The following is a 15368-nucleotide window of genomic DNA, read 5'->3' as shown; positions in this document are numbered from 1 at the left end:
TTGTCTGTGAGCATCTACAGTGAATCCTTCATCGAAACTGCTTGTCAACACCTTCCGCTCCTCGTTGGGTTCGACACTCTTATTTATCGAAAGTACTGCGATACACCCCTATACTTGTGGGTCATTGATGTCTACGCACGCTTCTTTTCCTGTAGACAGTGTTGGGCCTCCAAGAGCAGAGGTTTGTAGAACAGCAGCAAGTTTTCCCTTAAGTGGATCACCCAAGGTTTATCGAACTCAGGGGGGTAGAGGTCAAAGATATCCCTCTCAAGCAACCCTGCAATCACGATACAAGAAGTCTCTTGTGTCCCCAACACACCTAATACACTTGTTAGATGTATAGGTGCACTAGTTCGGCGAAGAGATAGTAAAACACAGGTGGTATAAATGAATATGAGCAGTAGTAACGGTGCCAGAAAATAGCTTGCTGACGTGCAGTTGATGGTAGTAATATTGCAGGAAGTAAAGATGCAGTAAAACAGTAAATAAGCGATGATTGCAGTATTTGGAAACAAGGCCTAGGGATCATATTTCACTAGTGGATGATACGTCTCCGACATATCGATAATTTCTTATGTTCCATGCCACATTATTGATGATATCTACATGTTTTATACACATTATATGTTGTATTTATGCATTTTCCGGCACTAACCTATTAACGAGATGCCGAAGAGCCAGTTCTGTTGTTCTAGCTGTTTTTGGTTTCAGAAATCCTAGTAAGGAAATATTCTTGGAATTGGACGAAATCAACGCCCAGGGTCCTATTTTTGCACGAAGCTTCCAGAAGACCGAGGGGGAAAGGAAGTGGGGCCACGAGGCGCCGCCACAGCAGGGCGGCGCGGCCCAGCCCTTGGCCGCACGGCCCTGGCGTGTGGGGCCCTCGTGTGGCCCCCCGCGTTGCCCTTCCGCCTACTTAAAGCCTCCGTGAAGAAACCCCCAGTACCGAGAGCCACGATACGGAAAATCTTCCAGAGACGCCGCCGTCGCCAATCCCATCTCGGGGGATTCAGGAGATCGCCTCCGGCACCCTGCCGGAGAGGGGAATCATCTCCCGGAGGACTCTTCACCGCCATGGTCGCCTCCGGAGTGATGAGTGAGTAGTTCACCCCTGGACTATGGGTCCATAGCAGTAGCTAGATGGTTGTCTTCTCCTCATGTGCGTCATTGTCGGATCTTGTGAGCTGCCTAACATGATCAAGATCATCTATCTGTAATTCTATATGTTGTGTTTGTCGGGATCCGATGGATAGAGAATACTATGTTATGTTGATTATCAATCTATTACCTATGTGTTGTTTATGATCTTGCACGCTCTCCGTTATTAGTAGAGGCTCTGGCCAAGTTTTTGCTCTTAACTCCAAGAGGGAGTATTTATGCTCGATAGTGGGTTCATGCCTCCATTAAATGCAGGACGAGTGACGAAAGTTCTAAGGTTGTGGATGTGCTTGTTGCCACTAGGGATAAAACATTGATGCTATGTCTAAGGATGTGGTTATTGATTACATTACGCACCATACTTAATGCAATTGTCCGTTGTTTACAACTTAATGCTGGAAGGGGTTCGGATGATAACCTGAAGGTGGACTTTTTAGGCATAGATGCATGTTGGATAGCGGTCTATGTACTTTGTCGTAATGCCCAATTAAATCTCACAATACTCATCATATCATGTATGTGCATGGTCATGCCCTCTCTATTTGTCAATTGCCCGACTGTAATTTGTTCACCCAACATGCTATTTATCTTATGGGAGAGACACCTCTAGTGAGCTGTGGACCCCGGTCCTATTCTTTTACATCGAATACAATCTACTGCAATACTTGTTCTACTTGTTTTACGCAAACAATCATCATCCACACTATACATCTAATCCTTTGTTACGGCAAGCCGGTGAGATTGACAACCTCGCTGTTTTGTTGGGGCAAAGTACTTTGGTTGTGTTGTGCGGGTTCCACGTTGGCGCCGGAATCCCGGTGTTGCGCCGCACTACATCCCGCCGCCATCAACCTTCGACGTGCTTCTTGGCTCCTCCTGGTTCGATAAACCTTGGTTTCTTTCTGAGGGAAAACTTGCCGTTGTACGCATCACACCTTCCTCTTGGGGTTCCCAACGGACGTGTGTCTACACGCAATCAAGCATTTTTTCTGGCGCCGTTGCCGGGGAGATCAAGACACGCTGCAAGGGGAGTCTCCACAATCCAATCTGTTTACTTTGTTTTTGTCTTGCTTTATTTTATTTACTACTTTGTTTGCTGCATTATATTGATGTATACGGGAGCTTCTATTCTTGTAGACAGTGTTGGGCCTCCAAGAGCAGAGGTTTGTAGAACAGCAGCAAGTTTCCCTTAAGTGGATCACCCAAGGTTTATCGATCTCAGGGAGGAAGAGGTCAAAGATATCCCTCTCATGCAACCACTGCAACCACAAAGCAAGAAGTCTCTTGTGTCCCCAACACACCTAATAGGTGCACTAGTTCGGCGAAGAGATAGTGAAATACGAGGTGGTATGAATAAGTAGTAGCAACGGCACCGAGAAAAGTGCTTTGCCCGGGACGGTAAACAAGCGATAGTAACGCGGCGGTAGTAACGCGATGTGAGTAAAACGGTAAACAAGCGGCGATAGCGATATTTAGGAACAAGGCCTAGGGATTAGACTTTCACTAGTGGACACTCTCAACATTGATCACATAACGAGAATAGATAAATGCATACTCTACACTCTTGTTGGATGATGAACACATTGCGTAGGATTACACGAACCCTCAATGCCGGAGTTAACAAGCTCCACAATTCAATGTTCATATTTAAATAACCTTAGAGTGCAAGAAAGATCAATACGACTAAACCAAGTACTAACATAGCATGCACACTTGTCACCTTCACGCTACGTAGGAGGAATAGATCACATCAATACTATCATAGCAATAGTTAACTTCACAATCTACAAGAGATCATGATCATAGCATACGCCAAGTACTAACACGGATGCACACACTTGTCACCATTACACCGTGCGGGAGGAATAAAACTACTTTAATAACACATCACTAGAGTAGCACATAGATAAATTGTGATACAAAACACATTGCAATCATAAAGAGATATAAATAAGCACTTCACTACGCCATTCATAACGGTGAGTAAGTATTACGTGAAATATAGCCTAAGAGACCCACACGGTGCACACACTTGTCACCTTTACACACGTGGGACAAGGAGTCTCCGGAGATCACATAAGTAAAACTCACTTGACTAGCATAATGACATCTAGATTACAAGCATCATCATATGAATCTCAATCATGTAAGGCAGCTCATGAGATTATTGTATTGAAGTACATAGGAGAGAGATGAACCACATAGCTACCGGTACAGCCCAGAGCCTCGATGGAGAACTACTCCCTCCTCATGGGAGCGGCGGCGGTGATGAAGATGGCGGTGGAGATGGCAGCGGTGTCGATGGAGAAGCCTTCGGGGGCACTTCCCCGCTCCGGCGGGTGCCGGAACGGAGACTCTTGTCCCCCGGATCTTGGCTTCGCGATGGCGGCGGCTCCGGAAGGTTTTCCGTATCGTGGTTCTTCGCATCGGGGTTTTCGCGACGGAGGCTTTAAATAGGCGGAAGGGCAGCGTCGGAGGGTCGAAGGGGCGGCCACACCATAGGCGGCGCGGCCGGGGCCTGGGCCGCGCCGGCCTATGGTGCTGGGGCCCCGGTGCCCCCCTACGGTCGCTCTCGGGTGTTCGGATGCTTCAGGTGAAAATAGGAACACGGGTCTTGATTTCGTCCGATTCGAGAATATTTCGTTACTAGGATTTACGAAACCAAAAACAGCAGAAAACGAAGCGGCACTTCGGCATCTTGTTAATAGGTTAGTTCCGAGAAAATGCACGAATATGACATAAAGTGTGCATAAAACATGTAGGTATCATCAATAATATGGCATAGAACATAAGAAATTATCGATACGTCGGAGACGTATCAAGCATCCCCAAGCTTAGTTACTGCTCGTCCGGCGAGGTAAAAGCGATAACAAAGATAATTTACGAAGTGACATGCCATCATAACCTTGATCATACTATTTGTAAACATATGTAGTGGATGCGGCGATCAAAACAATGGTAATGACATGAGTAAACAAGTGAATCATAAAGCAAAGACTTTTCATGAATAGTACTTCAAGACAAGTATTAATAAGTCTTGCATAAGAGTTAACTCATAAAGCAATAAATCAAAGTAAAGGCATTGAAGCAACACAAAGGAAGATTAAGTTTCAGCGGTTGCTTTCAACTTGTAACATGTATATCTCATGGATAATTGTCAACATAGAGTAATATAACAAGTACAATATGCAAGTATGTAGGAATCAATGCACGGTTCACACAAGTGTTTGCTTCTTGAGGTGGAGAGAGATAGGTGAGCTGACTCAACATAAAAGTAAAAAGAATGGTCCTTCAAAGAGGAAAGCATCGATTGCTATATTTGTGCTAGAGCTTTTATTTTGAAAACATGAAACAATTTTGTCAACGGTAGTAATAAAGCATATGAGTTATGTAAAGTTATATCTTACAAGTTGCAAGTCTCATGCATAGTATACTAATAGTGCCGCACCTTGTCCTAATTAGCTTGGACTACCGGATCTTTGCAATGCACATGTTTTAACCAAGTGTCACAATGGGGTACCTCCATGCCGCCTGTACAAAGGTCTAAGGAGAAAGCTCGCATTTTGGATTTCTCGCTTTTGATTATTCTCAACTTAGACATCCATACTGGGACAACATGGACAACGAGATAATGGACTCCTCTTTAATGCATAAGCATGTGGCAACAATTATTATTCTCATATGAGATTGAGGATATATGTCCAAAGCTGAAACTTCCACCATGAATCATGGCTTTAGTTAGCGGCCCAAAGTTCTTCTCTAACAATATGCATGCTCCAACCATAAAGGTGGTAGATCTCTCTTACTTCGAGACAAGACGGACATGCATAGCAACTCACATGATATTCAACAAAGAATAGTTGATGGCGTCCCCGAAGCATGGTTATCGCACAACAAGCAACTTAATAAGAGATAAAGTGCATAAGTACATATTCAATACCACAATAGTTTTTAAGCTATTTGTCCCATGAGCTATATATTGCAAAGGTGAATGATGGAATTTTAAAGGTAGCACTCAAGCAATTTACTTTGGAATGGCGGATAAATACCATGTAGTAGGTAGGTATGGTGGACACAAATGGCATAGTGGTTGGCTCAAGTATTTTGGATGCATGAGAAGTATTCCCTCTCGATACAAGGTTTAGGCTAGCAAGGTTATTTGAAACAAACACAAGGATGAACGGTGCAGCAAAACTCACATAAAAGACATATTGTAAACATTATAAGACTCTACACCGTCTTCCTTGTTGTTCAAAACTCAATACTAGATATTATCTAGACTCTAGAGAAACCAAATATGCAAACCAAATTAGCAAGCTCTAAGTATTTCTTCATTAATGGGTGCAAAGTATATGATGCAAGAGCTTAAACATGAGCACAACAATTGCCAAGTATCAAATTATCCAAGACATTTTAGAGTTACTACATGTAGCATTTTCCAATTCCAACCATATAACAATTTAACGAAGAAGAAACTTCGCCATGAATACTATGAGTAGAGCCTAAGGACATACTTGTCCATATGCTACAGCGGAGCGTGTCTCTCTCCCACAAAGTGAATGCTAGGATCCATTTTATTCAAACAAAACAAAAAACAAAAACAAACCGACGCTCCAAGCAAAGTGCATAAGATGTGACGGAATAAAAATATAGTTTCGGGGGAGGAACTGATAATGTTGTCGATGAAGAAGGGGATGCCTTGGGCATCCCCAAGCTTAAACAGCTTGAGTCTTCTTAGAATATGCAGGGGTGAACCACCGGGGCATCCCCAAGCTTAGAGCTTTCACTCTCCTTGATCATAGTATATCATCCTCCTCTCTTGATCCTTGAAAACTTCCTCCACACCAAACTCGAAACAACTCATTAGAGGGTTAGTGCATAATAAAAATTCACATGTTCAGAGGTGACACAATCATTCTTAACACTTCTGGACATTGCATAAAGCTACTTGGACATTAATGGATCAAAGAAATTCATCCAACATAGCAAAAGAGGCAATGCGAAATAAAAGGCAGAATCTGTCAAAACAGAACAGTCCGTAAAGATGGATTTTATTAGGCCACCAGACTTGCTCAAATGAAAATGCTCAAATTGAATGAAAGTTGCGTACATATCTGAGGATCATGCACGTAAATTGGCTTAATTTTCTGAGCTACCTACAGGGAGGTAGACCCAGATTCGTGACAGCAAAGAAATGCGGAGCTGCGCGGTAATCCAAATCTAGTACTTACTTTACTATCAAAGACTTTACTTGGCACAACAAAACACAAAACTAAGATAAGGAGAGGTTGCTACAGTAGTAAACAACTTCCAAGACACAAATATAAAACAAAGTACTGTAGCAAAATAACACATGGGTTATCTCCCAAGAAGTTCTTTCTTTATAGCCATTAAGATGGGCTCGGCGGTTTTAATGATGCACTCGCAAGAAATAGTATTTGAAGCAAAAGAGAGCATCAAGAGGCAAATTCAAAACACATTTAAGTCTAACATGCTTCCTATGCATAGGAATCTTGTAAATAAACAAGTTCATGAAGAGCAAAGTAACAAGCATAGGAAGATAAAACAAGTGTAGCTTCAAAAATTTCAGCACATAGAGAGGCATTTTAGTAACATGAAAATTTCTACAACCATATTTTCCTCTCTCATAATAACTTTCAGTAGCAACATGAGCAAACTCAACAATATAACTATCACATAAAGCATTCTTATCATGAGTCTCATGCATAAAATTATTACTCTCCACATAAGCATAATCAATTTTATTAGTTGTAGTGGGAGCAAATTCAACAAAGTAGCTATCATTATTATTCTCATCAAGTGTAGGAGGCATAGTATAATCACAACAAATTTACCTCCATAGTGATGGCATCAAAGACCACTATTATAATCATCATAAATAGGGCAAAGTATCATCAAGAAAATTTTCTCCTCAATGCTTGGGGGACTAAAAAGATCATGAAAACCAGCTTCCCCAAGCTTAGAACTTTCTATATTATTATCAACAATGGTGTTCAAAGCGTTCATACTAATATTACTACCGGCATGCAAATAAGATTCCATAGGTTTTTTAATTTTCGCATCAAACAATCCATGTTTTAAATCAGGAAATAGAATAAGAAGCTCATTGTTGTCCATTATGCCAAACTAGTGTAAACAAGAAACAAAAAGATGCAATTGCGGGATCTAAAGGAAATAGCTTCGAGCACAAACACAATGGCGCCGAGAAAAGTACTGTTACACTGGAACCGGAGTATGAGTGCCTTTTACCTTTCCTCCCCGGCAACGGCGCCGGAAAAGTGCTTGATGTCTACGGGAGCTTCTATTCTTGTAGACGGTGTTGGGCCTCCAAGAGCGAGAGGTTTGTAGAACAGCGGCAAGTTTCCCTTAAGTGGATCACCCAAGGTTTATCGATCTCGGGGAGGAAGAGGTCAAAGATATCCCTCTCATGCAACCACTGCAACCACAAAGCAAGAAGTCTCTTGTGTCCCCAACACACCTAATAGGTGCACTAGTTCGGCGAAGAGATAGTGAAATACAGGTGGTATGAATAAGTAGTAGCAACGGCACCGAGAAAAGTGCTTTGCCCGGGACGATAAACAAGCGGTAGTAACGCAGCGGTAGTAACACGGTAAAACGGTAAACAAGCGGCGATAGCGATATTTAGGAACAAGGCCTAGGGATTAGACTTTCACTAGTGGACACTCTCAACATTGATCACATAACGAGAATAGATAAATGCATACTCTACACTCTTGTTGGATGATGAACACATTGCGTAGGATTACACGAACCCTCAATGCCGGAGTTAACAAGCTCCACAATTCAATGTTCATATTTAAATAACCTTAGAGTGCAAGAAAGATCAATACGACTAAACCAAGTACTAACATAGCATGCACACTTTGTCACCTTCACGCCATGTAGGAGGAATAGATCACATCAATACTATCATAGCAATAGTTAACTTCACAATCTACAAGAGATCATGATCATAGCATACGCCAAGTACTAACACGGATGCACACACTTGTCACCATTACACACGTGCGGGAGGAATAAAACTACTTTAATAACATCACTAGAGTAGCACATAGATAAATTGTGATACAAAACACATTGCAATCATAAAGAGATATAAATAAGCACTTCACTACGCCATTCATAACGGTGAGTAAGTATTACGTGAAATATAGCCTAAGAGACCCACACGGTGCACACACTTGTCACCTTTACACACGTGGGACAAGGAGTCTCCGGAGATCACATAAGTAAAACTCACTTGACTAGCATAATGACATCTAGATTACAAGCATCATCATATGAATCTCAATCATGTAAGGCAGCTCATGAGATTATTGTATTGAAGCACATAGGAGAGAGATGAACCACATAGCTACCGGTACAGCCCCGAGCCTCGATGGAGAACTACTCCCTCCTCATGGGAGCGGCGGCGGTGATGAAGATGGCGGTGGAGATGGCAGCGGTGTCGATGGAGAAGCCTTCGGGGGCACTTCCCCGCTCCGGCGGGGTGCGGAACGGAGACTCATGTCCCCCGGATCTTGGCTTCGCGATGGCGGCGGCTCCGGAAGGTTTTCCGTATCGTGGTTCTTCGCATCGGGGTTTTCGCGACGGAGGCTTTAAATAGGCGGAAGGGCAGCGTCGGAGGGTCGAAGGGGCGGCGACACCATAGGGCGGCGCGGCCGGGGCCCGGGCCGCGCCGGCCTATGGTGCAGGGGCCCGGTGCCCCCCTGCGGTCCTTCTCGGGTGTTCGGATGCTTCCGGTGAAAATAGGAACACTGGGTCTTGATTTCGTCCGATTCGAGAATATTTCGTTACTAGGATTTCTGAAACCAAAAACAGCGAGAAAACGAAGCGGCACTTCGGCATCTTGTTAATAGGTTAGTTCCAGAAAATGCACGAATATGACATAAAGTGTGCATAAAACATGTAGGTATCATCAATAATATGGCATAGAACATAAGAAATTATCGATACGTCGGAGACGTATCATATATCAAAACACAAAAAAATTAGTTGCTAGCTTTACTTTATTTACTGTCTTGCACTCTATATCAAAAACACAAAAAAAATAGTTACTTGCATTTTACTTTTGTTACTATGTCTAGTTCTGCACTTGTTACTTCTTCACACGAGGAATTAGTCTTCACTTTTAAACAAGGGGATGAGGAGAGTTTTAAAGATGCTTGGTCCAGAATTTTTACTTCTTATCGTAAGCCGAACCTCAAATGACTCCAAGTTTGCTCCTTAGTAATTTTTATTTTGGTCTTATGATTCGCCATAGATATGCCTTGGATGCTCTAGTGGGAGGAGATTTCCTTCATTGCAATGGGGATCAAGCTTTTAATGCCATAAAGAAGTTGGTTGCATCACATGATTCAGCTAATAACTTTGATTCAGCCCTTATTAGCATTTATAATAGATTAAACACTCTTGAGACAAGTGCATCTCGCTTGAATGAAAATTATAGATATGTTCGTAACCGTCTTGATCAAGTTTTAGTGAACTACGAACCTTCATTATGGGATCCTACTATTAAAATTGCTATCGGTGACCAAACTCTTCATGCTAATTGTGATATTATGTCGAATTTTGCCTAATGCCTAAGAGTATTCATGAATCTTTGAAACTTTGGGGATTTGTTGAAGGGGGAGAAGGAATAACTCTTATTGATAACTCCGTTATAATTCCTAAAGGAATAGTTGCGGGTGTGCATACAACCATTCTTGGGAGAACAATATCCATTGATTATCTTGTTATTGAATGTGCAGGAACAGGACAAATCACACTCGAAAGATCCCTGCTGAAACTATTGGGAACAGTCATAGACATGGGAGAAGGCACCCTAAAATTCACCTCTACACCCGGGGGTAGACATATATTCCCTAAGCCAAAGAGTAAGAAAAGAACAAGAAAGGTAAGGGTAAAGCCCAAGGTAATGTCGATGCTTCATCTCTTGATAATACTTGATACACACTTTCTGCGCCTAGCTGAAAGGCGTTAAAGAAAAGCGCTTATGGGAGACAACCCATGTTTTTACTACAGTACTTTATTTTATATTTGAGTATTGGAAGTTGTTTACTACTGTAGCAACCTCTCCTTATCTTAGTTTTATGCATTGTTGTGCCAAGTAAAGTCTTTGATAGTAAGGTTCATACTAGATTTGGATTACTCAGCGCGATAACAGATTTCTTTCGCTGTCACGAATTTCGACCTGCCTCTCTGTAGGTAGCTCAGAAAAATATGCCAATTTACGTGCGTGATCCTCGGATATGTACGCAACTTTCATTCAATTTGGGCATTTTCATTTGAGCAAGTCTGGTGCCATTTTAAAATTCGTCTTTACGGATTGTTCGTTTTGACAGATTCTGCCTTTTATTTCGCATTGCCTCTTTTGCTATGTTGGATGAATTTCTTTGATCCATTAATGTCCGGTAGCTTTATGCAATGTCCGGAAGTGTTAAGAATGATTATGTCACCTCTGAACATGTTAATTTTTATTATGCACTAACCCTCTAATGAGTTGTTTCGAGTTTGGTGTGGAGGAAGTTTTCAAGGATCAAGAGAGGAAATGATGCAATATGATCAAGGAGAGTGAAAGCTCTAAGCTTGGGGATGCCCGGTGGTTCCCCCTGCATATATTAAGAAGACTCAAGCGTCTAAGCTTGGGGATGCCCAAGGCATCCCCTTCTTCATCGACAACATTATCAGGTTCCTCCCCTGAAACTATATTTTTATTTCATCACATCTTATGTACTTTGCTTGGAGCGTTGGTTTGTTTTTGTTTTTGTTTTTGTTTGACTAAAATGGATCCTAGCATTCATTGTGTGGGAGAGAGACACGCTCCGCTGTTGCATATGGACAAATATGTCCTTAGGCTTTACTCATAGTATTCATGGCGAAGGTTGAATCTTCTTCGTTAAATTGTTATATGGTTGGAATTGGGAAATGCTACATGTAGTAATTCTAAAATGTCTTGAATAATTTGATACTTGGCAATTGTTGTGCTCATGTTTAAGCTCTTGCATCATATACTTTGCACCCATTAATGAAGAAATACATAGAGCTTGCTAAAATTTGGTTTGCATATTTGGTTTCTCTAAAGTCTAGATAATTTCTAGTATTGAGTTTTGAACAACAAGGAAGACGGTGTAGAGTCTTATAATGTTTACAATATGTCTTTTATGTGAGTTTTGTTGCACAGGTTCATCCTTGTGTTTGTTTCAAATAACCTTGCTAGCCTAAACCTTGTATCGAGAGGGAATACTTCTCATGCATCCAAAATCCTTGAGCCAACCACTATGCCATTTGTGTCCACCATACCTACCTACTACATGGTATTTCTCCGCCATTCCAAAGTAAATTGCTTGAGTGCTACCTTTAAAATTTCCATCATTCGCCTTTGCAATATATAGCTCATGGGACAAAATAGCCTTAAAAACTATTGTGGTATTGAATATGTACTTATGCACTTTATCTCTTATTAAGTTGCTTGTTGTGCGATAACCATGTTTCTGGGGACGCCATCAACTACTCTTTGTTAAATATCATGTGAGTTGCTATGCATGTCCGTCTTGTCTGAAGTAAGGGATATTTACCACTCATTTAAATGGTTAGAGCATGCATATTGTTAGAGAAGAACATTGGGCCGCTAACTAAAGCCATGAATTATGGTGGAAGTTTCAGTTTTGGACATATATCCTCAATCTCATATGAGAACATTAATTGTTGCTACATGCTTATGCATAAAATAGGAGTCCATTATCTATTGTCTATGTTGTCCCGGTATGGATGTCTAAGTTGAGAATAATCAAAAGCGAGAAATCCAAATGCGAGCTTTCTCCTTAGACCTTTGTACAGGCGGCATAGAGGTACCCCTTTGTGACACTTGGTTAAAATATGTGTATTGCGATGATAATCCCGGTAATCCAAGCTAATTAGGATGAGGTGCGGGCACTATTAGTATACTATGCATGAGGCTTGCAACTTGTAAGATATAATTTACATGATACATATGCTTTATTACTACCGTTGACAAAATTGTTTCATGTTTTCAAAACCAAAGCTCTAGCACAAATATAGCAATCGATGCTTTCCTCTTTGAAGGACCATTCTTTTACTTTTATGTTGAGTCGGTTCACCTATATCTCTCCACCTCAAGAAGCAAACACTTGTGTGAGCTGTGCATTGATTCCTACATACTTGCATATTGCACTTGTTATATTACTCTATGTTGACAATTATCCATGAGATATACATGTTATAAGTTGAAAGCAACCGCTGAAACTTAATCTTCCTTTGTGTTGCTTCAATACCTTTACTTTGATTTATTGCTTTATGAGTTAACTCTTATGCAAGACTTATTGATGCTTGTCTTGAAGTACTATTCATGAAAAGTCTTTGCTTTATGATTCATTTGTTTACTCATGTCATTACCATTGTTTTGATCGCTGCATTCATTACATATGCTTACAATAGTATGATCAAGGTTATGATGGCATGTCACTCCAGAAATTATCTTTGTTATCGTTTACACTCGGGACGAGCGAGAACTAAGCTTGGGGATGCTGATACGTCTCCGACGTATCGATAATTTCTTATGTTCCATGCCACATTATTGATGATATCTACATGTTTTATACACATTATATGTTGTATTTATGCATTTTCCGGCACTAACCTATTAACGAGATGCCGAAAGAGCCGAGTTCTTGTTTTCTGCTGTTTTTGGTTTCAGAAATCCTAGTAAGGAAATATTCTCGGAATTGGACGAAATCAACGCCCAGGGTCCTATTTTTGCACGAAGCTTCCAGAAGACCGAGGGGGAGGAAGTGGGGCCACGAGGCGCCGCCACAGCAGGGTGGCGCGGCCCAGCCCTTGGCCGCGCGGCCCTGGCGTGTGGGGCCCTCGTGTGGCCCCCCGCGTTGCCCTTCCGCCTACTTAAAGCCTCCGTGACGAAACCCCCAGTACAGAGAGCCACGATACGGAAAACCTTCCAGAGATGCCGCCGCCGCCAATCCCATCTCGGGGGATTCAGGAGATCGCCTCCGGCACCCTGCCGGAGAGGGGAATCATCTCCCGGAGGACTCTTCACCGCCATGGTCGCCTCCGGAGTGATGAGTGAGTAGTTCACCCCTGGACTATGAGTCCATAGCGGTAGCTAGATGGTTGTCTTCTCCTCATGTGCGTCATTGTCGGATCTTGTGAGCTGCCTAACATGATCAAGATCATCTATCTCGTAATTCTATATGTTGTGTTTGTCGGGATCCGATGGATAGAGAATACTATGTTATGTTGATTATCAATCTATTACCTATGTGTTGTTTATGATCTTGCATTCTCTCCGTTATTAGTAGAGGCTACGGCCAAGTTTTTGCTCTTAACTCCAAGAGGGAGTATTTATGCTCGATAGTGGGTTCATGCCTCCATTAAATGCAGGACGAGTGACGAAAGTTCTAAGGTTGTGGATGTCTTGTTGCCACTAGGGATAAAACATTGATGCTATGTCTAAGGATGTAGTTATTGATTACATTACGCACCATACTTAATGCAATTGTACTGTTGTTTACAACTTAATGCTTGGAAGGGGTTCGGATGATAACTTTGAAGGTGGACTTTTTAGGCATAGATGCATGCTTGGATAGCGGTCTATGTACTTTGTCGTAATGCCCAATTAAATCTCACAATACTCATCATATCATGTATGTGCATGGTCATGCCCTCTCTATTTGTCAATTGCCCGATTGTAATTTGTTCACCCAACATGCTATTTATCTTATGGGAGAGACACCTCTAGTGAGCTGTGGACCCCGGTCCTATTCTTTTACATCGAATACAATCTCTTGCAGTACTTGTTCTCTTGTTTTTCGCAAACAATCATCATCCACACTATACATCTAATCCTTTGTTACAGCAAGCCGGTGAGATTGACAACCTCAGCTGTTTTGTTGGGGCAAAGTACTTTGGTTGTGTTGTGCAGGTTCCACGTTGGCGCCGGAATCCCCGGTGTTGCGCCGCACTACATCCCGCCGCCATCAACCTTCGACGTGCTTCTTGGCTCCTCCTGGTTCGATAAACCTTGGTTTCTTTCTGAGGGAAAACTTGCCGCTGTACGCATCACACCTTCCTCTTGGGGTTCCCAACGGATGTGTGTCTACACGCAATCAGTGGACACTCTCAATATTGCAATCATAATTGAATATAAATATAAGCACTTCACTATGCTATTCTGAATTACTCTCTGGCAAGATAACGAACACTAATTCATCATGTAGGCAAACCTTAAAAATGTATTCCCAAGTACTAATAAACACCCCACGCTGTCACTGTGAGCATTCATAGGAGGTACTAACACACCACAATTTCATAGAGACATCCAACTCAAATCATAACTCAGTGAATAAGTACTCTGTGAAATATAGCCTAAGAGACCCACACGGTGCACACACTGTCACCTTTACACACGTGGGACAAGGAGTCTCCGGAGATCACATATGTAAAATCCACTTGAATAGCATAACGACATCTAGATTAGAAACTCATCATATGGATCTCAATCATGTAAGGCAACTCATGAGATCATTGTATTGAAGTACATGGGAGAGAGATTAACCACATAGCTACCGGTACAGCCCTTAGCCTCGGGGGAGAACTACTCCCTCCTCATCATAGGAGACAACAGCGTTGATGAAGACGGCGGTGGTGTCGATGGAGATGCCTTCCGGGGGCACTTCCCCGTCCCGGCGGCGTGCCGGAACAGAGACTTCTGTCCCCCAGATCTTGGCTTCGCGATGGCGGCGGCTCTGGAAGGTTTCTCGTACCGTGGCTTTTCCGTATCGAAGTTTTAGGTCACGGAGCTTTAAATAGGCAAAGAGGCGGAGTCGGAGGGGGCCTGGGGCCACCATACAGTAGGGGGGCGCGCCCCCTTGGGCCGTGCCTCCCACCTGTGTGGGCCCCCCAGGGCTCCCCTCTGGTGGCTCTCGGGTGTTCTGGAAGCTTCGTGGAATTCTAAGATGCTGGGCGTTGATTTCGTCCGATTCCAAGAATATTTCCTTGCTAGGATTTCTGAAACCAAAAACAGCGAGAAAACGACAAGCGGCCCTTCGGCATCTCGTCAATAGGTTAGTTCCGGAAAACGCATAATAATGACATATAATGTGTATAAAACATGTGAGTATCATCATAAAAGT

This window comes from Lolium rigidum, chromosome 2 (genome assembly GCF_022539505.1).
Source record: "Lolium rigidum isolate FL_2022 chromosome 2, APGP_CSIRO_Lrig_0.1, whole genome shotgun sequence".
Classification (NCBI taxonomy): domain Eukaryota; kingdom Viridiplantae; phylum Streptophyta; class Magnoliopsida; order Poales; family Poaceae; genus Lolium; species Lolium rigidum.
Note: the sequence above shows the minus strand (reverse complement) of the source record.